Consider the following 15,876-nt stretch of genomic DNA (forward strand, 5'->3'; position numbering starts at 1 on the left):
CTGTACAAAGAATCAACAAAACCAGGAGCTGGTTCTTTGAGAAAATCAATAAAATAGATAAACTCTTAGCCAGAGTAACCAGAGGGCACAGAGATAGTATCCAAATTAACAAAATCAGAAATGAAAAGGGAGATATAACAAGAGAAACTGAGGAAATTCAGAAAATCATCAACTCCTACTACAAAAGCCTATATTCAACAAAACTGGAAAAGCTGGATGAAATGGACAATTTTCTAGACAGATACCAAATATCATCAGAAAACCATCTAAACAGTCCCATAACCTCTAACAAATAGAAGCAGTCATTAAAAGTCTCCCAACCAAAAAAAGCCTAGGACTAGATGGGTTTACTGCAGATTTCTATCATACCTTTAAAGAAGAACTAATACCAATACTCTTCAAACTATTCCACAAAACATAAACAGAAGGAACACTACCCAAGCCACAGTTATGCTGCATATTCTCCCTTGGAGATTGAATGGTTTCTGTCTAATCAGGAACTTGTCACAATTTCCTCTCATAAAGGACTTCATTAGAGATTTTTTTCTCCTTCTATCATGTTTAATATTCCAAATAGACTTTTAAAACTGGTTGAGTGCATATTACTTTTAGCTTCAGAAGATATCATGTATGTTTAAGAGGCATTTAACTGTTATAAATTATTTTGATGACTCAAAAATGTCAATACTAAGTTGTATATTTTAAAATAAATTTTATTAGTTTAATAAAATGCATTTAATGATGGAAGGAATACCAGTTAGTCATGACGTGGCACCCATTTTATATAATATTTTACTTGTTTAATTTTCACAACAATATTAGGAGACAGCTCTGTCATCTGCCTTCTCACCCAAGTAACCCAGGCATAGAAAGGGTCAAAGAAGTTGCTCAGGGTCATAGAACCGGTAGGTACTGATGCTAGGATGTAAATACTAGATTTATTTTTTCATGTTTTTTGGACATGAGTGTTTTGTCTGCATGTGTGCAAATGTATAACATTTGTACCTAACGCTCAGAGGCCAGAGAAGGCCACCAAATTTCCTGGAGATGGAATTACAGGCAGTTGTGACCTGCCTAATAGGCATGCTAGGACACAAACTCAAGTCTTCTACAAAGGCAGTGAGCTCTTGCAATTGCTGAGACATAACTCTAGATACTGCACTGAAGATGCTCAACCACTGAACATCATCATGTGGAAAAGAGAAATTTTAGAAATCAAAGCAGGGGAAACAAAGTCATTCAGTCACTCATTCATTCAGAGCATATATCTTGAACCCTTATTTTGTCTCAGCTGTTACTCCGAGAGTGCCCAGTGAGAAAATGACAAAAGTCGAGGGTCCCATAGGATATCTTCTTTAACGAAGTAATCTTAATGAAGCTAACACTCTAATTAGAGGATGAAGTTATACTGGTAGAGTGATAGATCTAAATACAATTCTAAATATTTTTCAAAATAGGCACAATTAAAAGAAAGTAAACAGAATGCTTGAAAGGAATCAAATAGTTAAAAACTCATGCTATTTTTTCTGTTATTATCAGACTAACTGGTTTGTTGATGAACAATGACATTAATAAAGATTAAATAGGTCTACTATGTTTTGATAAAGATTGAATTTATTAAGATGATATTCTAATCCAAATGTTTTATGTATCCCACTATATAGCTTTAAAACAAGTAAACGTGAGGTAAAAAGGAGACTCTAAACAAATTTACTTTAACACAACTCTTACTCATAGAGAGATCGAGCAGATAAAAAATATCATTGAGAATATTAAGGTTTGATCCAGACAATTAACAGGTTTAGTCAAATAGTAAATCTAGCGAACACAATAACCCAACAGTGTCCCCAGTGCTTAAAGAGCACAGAGGTGAAAGATTACATGCCATTAGTGTCCTGACTAGGATAAAAAAAAAAAAAATCAAGACTTGCGTTTTATGTGGGTTGTACAACTAGCATAGAAAGGGAGGATTGCACTAGTTCCGTAGAGCCCAAAGAACAGCTTAGGAAGGGACCTTCCAGAGACCAATGTTTTCTATAGCTTCCCAGCCTCCAGAACAAATAAATCCCCACTCCTACACAGAACCAGTGTCAGGAAAAATGACTGCTTCTTGATTTGTGCATCTTCCAGTTTCATTAAGGACCATACTGCATTTAAAAAAATGTATATTTTAAAATATTTGAATCACACTGTTCAGGAAAGAGCAAGCACCCTTATACTCACAGAGAGCCAACCACTCATCTACAGCAATAACCGCTCATTCTATTCCTTTATCTCTTCTCCCCAGGTGACAGTGTGTGACTCAATTCACCTAATCTAACTGACCATAGGGTGGATGTACAAGTAATATCAGCTCTTCTCTCTGATGAACCCTGGCCTTATTCTGAACCATCACATATGTTTCAAAACCACCAGAGTCACCAAAGGATAGGCTTCAACTGTTTCTTTGTCTCCTTAGTGCCTTTCTTTATTTATGAGATCTGTGTCCTAAACTCAGTAGTTATAAATGTCTAGCTTCCTGACATCATCCAATGAGATTTAAGGAGCTTATTTTAGGCCCACAAACTAAAGGACAAAATTTCAGAAAACAACTGTCTCTGCTTGCTTTTCATTTCGTAACTGTTCCACCTACTTAATTAATATAAGGCTCATGCTCCCATGATTCATGAGAAGCAAACCTTCAGGATCAGAATTCACTGTGCTAGTTCACTGTTCAATAATTAATTCCTCTTCCTGTGGGTGGGATAGGTCTCTACCATGTGACATCCTTGAACCTTTAAAATAGTGATGGTGTACAGTTCTGTCACGTGTTTCCAGTGATCCTTCAAATAATCATCCTAAGGATTCAGTATGGGCACTTGGTCTCTCTTTTATCTATAGCAGAATTCCTTATAGGATTAGAAAATAGAAGGGGCACAAGCAAAGGGATAGTGTCTCTGCAGTGAAGATTTCTTTCTGGATCACAGTCAGAAAACAAATGGACCAATAAACAAACAAATAGAGAAATGGAGAGGACAATAGAAAGATAGCTGATCATTTGCATCAATTTGGAAGTTGATGGAGTTTTTTTTTTTTTCTTTTTACTGAAAAGACTCCAGATGGCTGGCACCTTTATTTCAAAATAATCAAAGAATCCACTTGAGTTCCCCATGAACATCTGATTTGCAGAGCTATGAGATAATAAATGTGTGCTATTGAAAACAGCAAAGTTTTAGTAATTGCTACAGCAGCAATATAAAGCCCAGAAGAAAAGAGAAATGAGATGAGGTTGGAGATAGTAGCTTAATAAAATTTTTGTAGAGACGGGATGAGAAAGAGGAAGATATGTGCTTGAGTTATAAGAAGGGTGGCAAGGAATTGTGCTGGAGAATAGAGAGACTGGAATGATTGTCAAGTGAGTTCCAATATGGACACTGCTTCTACAGTTACGAAGGCTTGATCAGGAACCCATATGGGAGTCTGGGAGACAGATCATATCTGTACGGTGATATTATGGCAGCCACAGAGAGTGCAAGGGAACACACTATTACAGAGCACCAATTTTAAAAGTACAGAGGGGGGAATCTCTCGGACATGCCAAATACCTGAGACAGTTGAGGGAGAGGCCTCAGGGTGTCTATGGGGCAACATTAGCAGAAATTCCTAGCAGTGAGGATATGGATCCTGAAGTGGCCACTTCCTGCAGCCAGGCAAGACTCCCAGTGGAGGGAAAAGGACAACAATTCACTCACAAAACCTTCAACTCAAAATGTTCCCTGCATGGGCAAAGTTAGAGCAGATGGAGGGAATGGCTCACCAAGGACAGGTTCAACTTGAGAGTCATTACATGGGCAAGAATCAATCCTAAAAACTATTAATGATGCTTTCTTTGTTTTCAGACAAGAGCCTAACATAACTGCCCTCTGAGAGCTCTAGTCAGCAGCAGATTGAAACAGATGCAGAAGCCCACAGCGAAACCCTAGATGGATGGACCTCATGAGTCACAGAGAAAAGTTGGGGGAAGAATTGAGGGACCCAAAGGAGAAAGACACTCCACAAGAAGACTCAAATAACCTGGACCCATGGGGCTCCCAAGACACTGAATCAACACCCAAAAGGAGAGCATGGGCTGGATTTAGCACCCCTCCCCAGCCCTACACACATGTAGCAGAAGTGTATTTTGCTTTTTGTGATGGTTCTCCAACAACAGGAGTGGGGTTCTGTATGCTGTGGATTCTGTTTCCTTAACTGGGCTACCTAGTCTGGCCTCAGTGAGAGAGGATGCACCTACTCTTGTAGTGACTTGAGGTACCTGAGGGGTGAGGAGAGATGGGGTGGTGGCGGAAATATCAAGGGACGTTCTCCTTCCTTTTCATCTGAGAGGGGAAGCAGGACTGAGGGGGAAGTCTTTGTCATAGAGTACTGGGAAGAGAGAGGGGCTGATATTAGGATGTAGATTGAATAAGTAAATTAATTAATAAAAAGTTACAGAGACTGCATTAGGATATCTACAGTGGGCCTGCACAAGGTGGGCCCTGTAAGCAATTAGCCATGGAGAGTGGAGGGCCTCATGGTGTTCCACCGATGGATGCTGGGGAAAGAGGAGTTTTTCTCTCTCCCTCTCTTTCCCTCCCTCTGCCCTCTCTCTCTCCCTCTCTCTCCCCCTCCCCCTTCCTGCTCTCTCCCCCTTTCTTTTCAAATTCTGAAGGCACTGGTGAGTTCACCCAGCTTCATTGGATAGTTCCATGCCCATAAGCATGCAGACATCCTAGCTGTACTCAGTGGTTCAAAACAAAACAAAACAAAAAAGGGTATAAATGTGGAAAGGCTTGTAGGTTTGTTGAATGGGGGATTGATATGGCTGGAAGGAAGGTAAGAGACCATGAGATGCATTAGAATGCATCATATGTGTGCATCAAATTGTTAAAGAGTGAAGTTAATTAATACAACACAGTTGAGTATTGTTAATTGTAACTATAAATGGTTATTAGTCACTGGTGATCTTTGGAAGGGATGTTTCAGTCTGTCTCTTGTCTCTTGTCATTAGTACATTTCTGCAACAAAAAAAAAAAGAGTTTTATTTTATAATGGAGTAAATATTTTATGATTCAAAGGTGAGCTCACTGATGTTTATACTTTGCCATGAGAACAAGCATAAATCTGTAAGATCTATCATGCCTTCGGATGGTTCTGCCATCAGTAGCCCTGCTCTCCACGCTGCAGTGAAGTGCCAGATTAACTGTGATGCTCATGTAACAGGTGCTGGGATTTAGCTTATTTGCTAGTTAGATCAGCGCAAATCAAAACCCTCTTTTTATTCCTTTTTCAATTGTTGGCAACCTCAGGGAATGGATACATCTACTTACTTATCTCAGTGAATGGAGTTGAATGGATGCAATCTATCTCTATTTTTCATTGTGATATGGTAGGGTACAAATGTGGGGTAGGGATTTGAGTGGGATGTGAATTCAACTAAGATTGCAATTCCTAGTGAATAGATATATTACTCCTAGACTTTCAGACTCTTCTAGAAAAAGAGTAGGGTCAATTTTTCCGAAAATTGATGCCTTCAGTGACTTTATAGCTATCACTTGTAACTATAAGCATATTGAAGATAATTTGTCCTTAAAGCTATGGAATGTAATAAAAAAAAAAAAGAGAGGTCTTAATGTATACAACTTGCAAAGTACATCAGTGGCAAGTGTTTATGACAATATTTATGAATGATGGCAAAGTTTTAAGAGTAACCATGCATCTTCCTTCCCATCTCTGTTTTGTCTTTTACCATAGTACATTTCTCTTTATACCCCAGCTTTACATTCACACTGTTCTACAATTTAGATCATAAATATCCGAGAGAAGCCTCAGGTGTTAAAAGTGCACAGGGGAGTTCTGTTGCATGTGATGGGATCACTGAGGGGTCAGGTTTGGTTTGAATCCTTAGGAGACTGAAGGCATAGTCTTGAAAAGGACAGTGTGATGCTTTGGTGAGCTGAACGGCCTTCGCAACCCACCCTAACCTGATATGATATTTGGTCACAGGCCAAAAAACGGTGAGCGAAAGCAAAGTCTCCCTGCTTTTTAATTATCCCACCTCAGGTATTTTGATGTAACCACGGGGGAGCTGACTAATACTCTGCTACTAAAATTTTATGCTCCTTCCTATTTGGAGACAAATTAGCAAAGGTCAGGTCAAAGCTAGCATCAAGGGTGGTATACCTGGTTGCTGAAGCAGCTCAGGGAAAGTGATTAAAGTTTGCGCTTCACCTAAGAACTATGAGGAATCTATTGTATGACTGTTTCCAATTGATGTGAGAGATATTTGTCTCCCGCATGGATTCTGAATAATCATACACCTGGCCAGTGATTTTATACTATAATACAGAAACAAAATTACATCAGTGATCAAGCACTTAAGAAATATTAAAAATACAGTCAAAAAGTAAAAAGGATTTATTAAATTAGTGGTAAAAATCTGAATATTCTCTCTCTCTCTATATATATATATATACACATATATATATATATATATATATATATATATATATATATATATATATATATATATATGTATGTATATATCACACTGAAAACTAATAGGATAGAAACTATTTTTTGGCAGGTTACACCAATACTCACTGTCTGCTGTCTGAGGCTGTATGGCTAACATTCTTCTGGAGTCTCATGCAGTTTAATGAGTATGTCTTCCTACATTCCGTAGGGGAAGGAAAGCAATAAATACCAAGTCCATTGATGCTGGAAGAGTACAGTGGGAGCTGACCTGTGCTCCTCTGCAAAATCAATTTGGTGCTCAGCCTCTGCTCTCCTGCTCTGGGCCTGCCTCACTTCCTTGTGTTCTATTTCTACCCACTCTCCGCAACATTTCTCTACTGTTCTCTAAACTGCACTTGCCAACTACATGTGACCTTGCTGTTTCCACTCAGAAATCTTGCAGCCCTTTAACCTCTCAAAACTCCAACACCCTCTCCATATTGAAAGGCAATACATTTTGAAATAATATACCAGATTGTGATCACTCCTAAATGAGACTCTCTACTAGGCAGTGATAAGTATTTCATGCTAATATTGACAAGATTCATGCAATAGCTGGGCATCAATAGCAAGAGAGATATGTGCCTTCTTGATATAATTTTGCCTAAAAATCATTATTTAAGAATCTGTCTTCAGAACATATTGATTCGTAGCTTTCTCACAAAATTACAGTTCACTTTACCATCTCTGTTTCTCACCAAGTTCTTTGGGTTACATATAGAGTATGATGTAGTGATCCTTTGGGAAATAAAACTAACTGCTCTTTTTATGGCGCGAATGAGGCATTTTTAACCATTATTGTCAGTTTGTAAAGGTGACTACTCTTAGATCTTCAGAATATCTTGTGCTTTTTGACCAGTATATAACATCAGAAATGAGTGGGATTTCCTGGTAGACTAAGCGTCTGTTTAGTCCACTACATTCAAATAATAAGTTAGTCATTTTCAAACTAAGAAGCTATGTTTTGGCTTATATTACTACCTTACTTTTTCAGACTGGTATGGATGAAGATGTCACCAGTTAAAAATGTACTAAGTAGGTATTTAATAGTCATGGTAAGGTTGTTAAAAATCCTGAGCCACAAACATATCAGAGATAGCAATGTAGGAGACAATGGGAGATGAGTATTTCAACCCTGAAATCTATGGCACAGTCATTTTTATGTAGAAATGTTTTGAGTATTCGTTCATCCAAAGTGTCCATCTTGGGAAGCTTTTGTCTCACTGCTGAAGTTTAACACTTCAGTGTTGTGGTTTTGACCTTTAAAACTTATTCTAGTGAGTAGAAGTTAGTGCTTTGAGTAGATTAAGTTTTAATGCTTCAATTTCCTTTAAAGAAAAACATGTTTGCTCAGTTAATCTTAAATTAGAGAGGTTGGTAGGGATTTTGAAGAGAAAAAAATCAAGATATTTGAAATCATGAGGAATTTAGGACATGGCCTCTACATTTACATATACTGTTTCCATTTAAATTATTGTCACAGATAGAAAGCTGTGTCTTTTGTTCCCAGAGTCATATATGGAAATCAGTCTGGCACTTCCTCAGAAAACTGGACATAGTACCACCTGAAGACCCAACTATACACTCCTGGGCATATTGCCAAATGATGCTCCAACATATAACAGAGACACATGCTCCACTATGTTCATAGCAGCCTTATTTTTAGTAGCCAGAAGCTGGAAGCTACCCAGATGTCCCTCAACAGATATAGAAAATGTAATCCATTTACACAGTGGAGTACTACTCAGTTATTAAAAATCCATGACTTCATGAAATTTCCATGCAAGGATGATATTTTCAAGTTCCATCCATTTGTCTGCCTGGGTCCTCAGGTAGTAAGTACAATGTCCAATTTTCTGAGGAACTGCCAGACTAAATATCATTCTAAGTGAGGTAATTTAGTCACAAAAGAATATACACGGTATGTACTCACTGATAAGTGGATATTAGCCCCAAAGTTCAGAATACCCAAGATTCAGTTCACAGACCCTGTGAAGCCTAAGAAGGAAAACCAAAATGTGGATGTTTCAGTGCTTCTTAGAAGGGTGAACAAAATATTCACAGGGGGAAATATGGAGACAAAGTGTGGAGCAAAGGAAAAGGCATGCAGAGACTGCCCCACCTGGGGATCCATCCCATCTGCAGACACCAAACCCGGACACTATTGCGGATGCCAAGAAGTGCTTACTGACAGGAGTCTGATAGAGCTGTCTCCTGAGAGGCTCTGCCAGAACCTGATAAATACAGAGGCAGATGCTTGTAGCCAACCATTGGATTGATGGCAGGATCCGCAATAAAGGAGTTAGAGAATGACTGAAAGAGCTGAAGGGGTTTCTAACCCCATAGGAAGAACAACAATATCAACCAACCAGACCCTCCAGAGCTCCCAGGGACTAAACCACCAACCAAAGAGTACACATGGAGGGACCCATGGCTCCAGCAGCATATGTAGCAGCCTTGTAGGGCATCAATGAAAAGAAAGTCCCTTCATCCTGTAAAGGCTTGATGCCCCAGTATAGGGGGATGCCAGGGTGGGGAGGCAGGAATGGTTGGATAGGTAGGAATTCACCCTCATAGAAGCATGGGAAGGACGATGGGAAAGGGGGTTTAGGAGGTGTAAATCTGGAAAGGGGATAACATTTGTAATGTAAATAAAGAAAATGTACAATAAAAGAAAAGAAAAAAAAGACAAAAATAATTCCCAATGGAAGAGGTTGGAGAAGTGAGAGCTCAGTGCCGGGATTGGGTCATGAGAGTAAAGCCCTTGCAGATAAGATTAGTGTCCTTCTAACATAGGCTTCTTTGAGCATGTACTTTGACCTCTGTCTTGATCTATGACTATAGAGCCTCCCCAAGTTTGAGAAATACATTTTGATTATCTGTAAGATACTTAACTTTTATATTTTATTATAATAGCTACAACTATGAGAAAGTTTATTTGGTTACAGGAAAAAGAAATTAAAGAGTAGACTATCAAAAAATGAAAGAAAATGTCACAGTTGGGGACTTCCCGGAGGGACTCTTTACTGCCCTCCATAATGGAAGTTTGTGAAACAGCTCTCTAGGCTTACTCTCACAGAATATTACAATGCATCTTCACAGCTCCTGAATCTTCCACCCTTAACTCTGAATGCATCACTGCAGCTCTGGCCTGTTCAAAGCCTTCTTTCCAGAGCTCTTCCTTCCTAGAGGAAATGACAAATTTCTTTCTCATTACCCAGGGTTCTCTACATATCTTTGCCAAACTTACCTCAATGGATTTACTACTGAGTATCTCAAACATGCTTTTCACACAAGATCACCTCATCTCTAAGTACCCAAAAAATTTTAAGTCTGTATATCTATGCATTATCTATTTTCTGTCTATATAATTCTTCTTTGTTTCTTCCTTCCTTTCTTTCCTTCCTTTCTCTCTCTCTCTCTCTCTCTCTCTCTCTCTCTCTCTCTCTCTCTCTCTCTCTCTTTTCACTTTTCCATTTTATTCCATTGGAAATATTTTTTTCCCAATACCTCATATTTGTCTAATGCCTTGATCTCATCCTAACCTAACCAAATATCTCTTCCTTATCTTGTAGGCATTTCATACCACATGAAACAAAAGAGATACTCAAGCAACTATTTGGTTCCCCATCATATTAGAAACTGTTTGTGTCATTCTTACAAGCAGCAGAGCCATCATAGAGTGGCAGTTCCATGAAGTGATCTGCTGTTTACAAAGTTTGGGATATGTGAGGTTTGGGTTAACAATATAGAGTTTCCTTATTGCAAAGGCAGAATTATTTGGTAGCAGTTTTGGGTTCACAGCAAAATCGAGAAGATGTGGGGACAGCATGGCACTCCTTTCCCCAACACTTCCTATCAGTGAGAAGCTTAATGAATACATCACAGTCCCAAACATCAGTAGTGAATATAAGAACTCATTCCAGATACTCTCACTCTTATGGAACTGGGTAACTGTACAGTGACATATGAGCACGCCATATTACATCCTGTAGAAATTATTTTCAGCACCCAGCAATCCTTTGTGTTTTTCCTGATCTGCTCTTTCTGACTCCAATCCCCCCAACCATGGACAGTTTCACAGTCTTAATCATTTTTTCCTTTTTCAGGATGCAGTATTTATGCATAAATGTATGCAGTCATGGAATAAATGGCCTTCATAGATTAACTTCTTTCTTTTAGAAATATTCATTCAAGATTCCGTTATTATTCTGATAGTCTAAAATCACATTCTTTAAAAAATACTCAGAAATATTTCAGTGTTTGGATGTACCATCATTCATTCAGCTGCTGAAGAATAGCAGTGGTGCTTCAAGTTTTGTTATCATGAGAAAAGCTGCTGTCAGTGGCAATATGCAGGCTTCTGTAACAAAATAAAAATTTAAAACTTTCCTTAAATTTCTGAAAAAATCAGAAACAATAGTCTACAAATTATTAGGCTAAATTTAGGGTTAATATTTAAAACAGCGTGAAGAAGAAGGGAGAGAAAAATCTGGTAGAAGTTACTTTGATCATACAACTAGATTCAGTATCAGTATTGAGACAATTTGACAGTAAGGGCTCTTGATGTAACGAACAAGGAGCCATGCTATCACTTGTTCTGCTGAACAATCTCCAAAATACTGTGTTATTGAACTCACTGTACTTCAGATATATCAAGGGCAGAGGCTGGATAGATGGTTCAGCAGTTAAGAATGTTGTTGCTTTAGTGGAAGTCCAAAGTTTGGTTCAAACTGCCTATATGTCCAGCTCCTGGGAATCTAACATCCAATTCTGGCCTTCATGAGCAACTACACATATGTGGACCCTCACACACACACACACACACACACACACACATACACACACACACGTACACACACATGCACTTGCACATGCATGCACACACTGAACTACATCTATATGGATAAATACAAATGAAATAAATGTTTAAATAAGTTAAGGCTAGCCACCCTTCCCCAAAATGCTCTATAGTAAACAAAGTATAGAAATATGGCATCAATTCAACTCAAGAATCTTCTGTTCTTAATTAGGAAAAATAGGGGCCTGGAGCATCATTGAAATCATTAGAAAATAAATGTGAGGAGAAGGTCAGGTAATATTATTGCACTCATCCTTAGTCTGTTTTTGGTATTTAGTCTGTGGTTAGGTAACAAGATTCCTACTTTTGCTAAATGCATGCTGAGGAACCTAGGAATGTAAGAGATAGAGTCTAACATTTTTAAATGAACTATAATGAAGAAAAATAAATGTCTATGTTGCATAATGTAAGAAAATATGACTGCAAAAGAGAAAGGTGAAGATTGGCTGTGAAATCTGAGAAACTCCATAACTTGGGATTTATGTTAATTTATGGAATAGATTACAAGGAAGAATAGAAGTATTTGAATGTAGAGAAAGCTGAAAGTCCTCTGAGTGAATGAATAATGTAACAGCAGGATCTCAGCTCTGCCTTCAGGTAGGAATCTACCTGGAAGGATGGTTTCCTTTACAATTGTAAAACTTACACATTTTACGTATCAATTATTCCTGTACATAGCAGCCTTCAATAATTTTATCATCTTGAACAATGTCCTTGAAAACATCCCTTAAATTTTATAATGCATGCAAAATGTATTTTTTTAAAAAATAATCTAACACATATTATTATGAAATGGCCTTGCTACTGTAAGTGCTGTGATGCTGGGAGGTGTTATGGTTGTCAAACAAACATTTTTAATAGTAAAATGGTGTTGCTCACTAAAGTATTTCATTTTAAAGGTAGTGCAGGAAGAACTGGCCATGGGAGTATGGAGTTTGTTATCACCTCTGTTACCTCAGGGGGACCCATTTTTTTCTCTTGTGTATCAGTTGACACCATTAATCATCATTAATCTTTATCCAAACAGCAAGGACCTCACCATCTTGCATTTTTCTTTGATACACTTACTGAGCTTCATCTTTACTCACATCTTACCATATGTTCTCTAAGTAGCACTCAGAAGCATAATCTAGTCTTGAATTTATATCAATCCTCCTGCCTCAGCCTCCCTACTGCTAGAATGAGTGGTGTGAACCATGATACTTGTCTCTCTAAATATCCTGAATCATTTCCCTTCTTTTCTTTCTTCTATTGTCACTCCTTATTGTGGCCAAGCCTTACCTAGACCACATTATAGAAGTAGCCTCCACTAAGTCCTCCTGCTTCAACTCCCATTGTATCCATCCTTCACAGTGGTGTGAGATCAATAAAGGTCTCAACCAACTATATTTGGAACCTAATACTCAATTCTTAAATTCCTTTTGCTGATTCTGTACCACACTGAGAATAAAATTAAGATACCCAGATTACCTGAATCTCAAGTTTCTTTGGTACAGTTTTATTGTAGAGGACAGCACTATATATGTCCAATACTAATTCATCAATTATTTCTCTTCCTTTTCTTCTTCTTCTTCCTCTTCTTCTTCTTCTTCTTCTTCTTCTTCTTCTTCTTCTTCTTCTTCTTCTTCTTCTTCTTCTTCTTCTTCTTCTCTTCTTCTTGCTCTTCATCTTTCTCCTTCTTCTTTATCATCTTTCTACATCCCCTCCTGCTCTTTCCTCTTCCTCTTCCATTCTTCTCCTCCTCCACTTCCCCCACCACCTCTTCCCCTATCCTTTTTCTCTCCTATCATCTTTCTTTTTTTCTTCCTACTTGACTCTTTCTTTCTCCCTGAAGCCACACTTATTCAGTGCAATAGTATTGAGGTTCTCAACAGTAAGAAAGTTGAGTTTTCCCTAACTAAGCAATGGGCATACTTTGTAAGATAGAACAAGTTCCTCTAAGAAATTAACCATCAGAATGTTCTTATATTCATCATGTCTCTCTGCATTTGAGCTTCTGAATTTTCAATCTTAGTGGACTGAACTTTGACATCTGTACTTAATTCAGTTCAAATACCACTTTTTTGGCATGGCATGCTTCTTTGTACACTACCACTCTGAGGTAGAGACACTCTGTTTGTACCATCGCTGTGTTTAGTTCTTTGTCATGTCTAACAGCATGTGTATATACTTTTCTGGAAAGTTGATTTGTATTCATTCTAAGCTCCATGGCACATTGCATAATTAGACGAGGGAGCAAATAGCAGGACAAAGCTGGCAACAGTGTGCTCAAGGAACACAGCAAAGCATAGCTACTCTATTCTAGAGCAGAGATGCTTGGGGGAAAGGAGACATGGTAGTTATCAACACAGTTTACCAAATATATCTAAGCTGTTCTTCCCCACTCATGTAAAAGACACATGCTTCCTACCATCTTGTGGACCAAGCCAAAAGCTTGTGATCAAATTGTTGAGGGCACTTTTTGCAGGATGTTTAATTTGAAGGTAGAGATTCTCCACAGTTCTCACTCATTCTAGCAATGGTAATGGAAAGGACTTTTATTAGCCATGTGAGTGTGTTTAGCAGATGTACATGTACATGTGTAACAACAGGTAGTAAGTGAGTAGTAATTGTTCGTTGCCTGTTTGTTATATAAAGAACCTCACAAATATGGTTCCTTCTGATTGAAGCCAAGTGAGAAAGAACTATATATAATGAATATTTAATAATAATAACAGAGAGGAAGAAATGAACTAAATCACAGACTTCATTTAGGCCAGCAAACTTTATCGTTAGTAAAAACGAGTGAATCTCATTATAATTATATGCACATTAGAAATATTGCAAGCATCATTACCTCTTCCTGGCACTATTCAAGAGTGCTTCTTTATTTCTGAAGCAGGAAAGGCCATAAGCAGCTGTATTCACAGGCTTAAGACTGCCCTATCTATTCCAGAGGAAGCCATTTCATACATGGTGAAAACTAATCAAATACAATTTGTTTACAGGGAATGAGCAAAAAGTGGAAAAGGACATGGGCTGAGAGAATGAGGGAAAACAAGGGGGTTACATGTGCTGTCAACTATATTCCAGGCACTCCTTGGAAATATAACATTAAGATGATGAAGGGATATTAGGGAAATTAATAAGCTGCAAATATGGTATTTCAACAAACATTTAGGAAAGGTGTTTTATGACAGGAGCTTGTATAATATTGCCACTACTGGGCCTATAATTATATCACACAAGTGGCTCCAGAAAGCTGTAATATTAGGCCTTTCTTACAAAGGGATGAAAAGTGCTGTTAATGACAGGTGTGGTATACAAAGAAATATAGGCATTCAATTAACGTTTGAATAAATGCACATCTGAAGAGTAAATCAATGCTTCAAAGCAGAATTGTCCAGCATTAAGTAGTCCCAAATACAACAGATAAATGTAGATAAATGCAGCAATTATGCAATGTACTGATTTCCCCAAATTCTTTGTATTTCTAAATAAACACAACAAAGCCACCTGATTACAGTGAACAGAATATAAAAAAGTGGGAAACTGCTTCTGCATCTGTGGGCTGTAATTAGATCCCCTGGTTTATTTCCAATCAGGCACTTTTATGTTAGTCATTTGAATAATACAATTGCAACATTAAAATCAGAATATTTAAAATTATATTAAAACACCACAAAAAGAAAAACTAGTATTTTCCTACAGATATTCATTATAATAAACCCAACATAAGAATTATTTTAACTGATCAATATGGCTGATTGATTCATAGCTTAAGTCCCATATTTACCAGCTGGCAATACCCACCACAAGAGGGCAGAGAGTGGATGCTGATGGCCTAATATCTGTTATCCTGCCTGGTATAATCATATGCTGATGGCATCCTCAGAGTAATATATTAGAAAGACTCTTATTATAAACATGACCACCCCAGTCTTAATTTTTACTAAATTATTCTGTTCAGATAGCCTAATTTTCCACTCATGGCCACTGAAGATTTGAGAGGGAGGGGTAGAAGGAGGGGTTGGTTTTAATTATATTGATCCATGCCCTTAGTATTTCACCAAATAAATTAAAGATATTGTTAATACAAAAATATAGAAAACAGATAGCACTTATTGTTTACTGACCATGAAGAATGAATTTAAAGAGAAGTATTACCATCATTTTGGCATGCTGAACAGTCTTTAGAGTATTAATAGATTTCATTAAATTTATTGTTATAACCAGAGAACACTTCCTACTTGAGGAAAAACAAAACTAATTAAACGAAAACTAATCTTTCAATCCAGATTCCAGTCAGCTCCAAACACATTGGAGTACAACAAAGAGATTTTATTTATCATATGAAAAGCTAAGATATGTATATTCATCTTCTAAATTAGTAGCATGAATAAAAACTGTCAGTGACCCTTTCATTTAAAAATGCATCTCTTCGTCTTAAAATGGATTAGTCTCTCAAACCATCTTTTCTGTTTTTGACTATTATTGTCATGTGG

The sequence above is a fragment of the Mastomys coucha genome, unplaced genomic scaffold, assembly GCF_008632895.1.
Source record: "Mastomys coucha isolate ucsf_1 unplaced genomic scaffold, UCSF_Mcou_1 pScaffold14, whole genome shotgun sequence".
NCBI classification, from domain to species: Eukaryota; Metazoa; Chordata; class Mammalia; order Rodentia; family Muridae; genus Mastomys; species Mastomys coucha.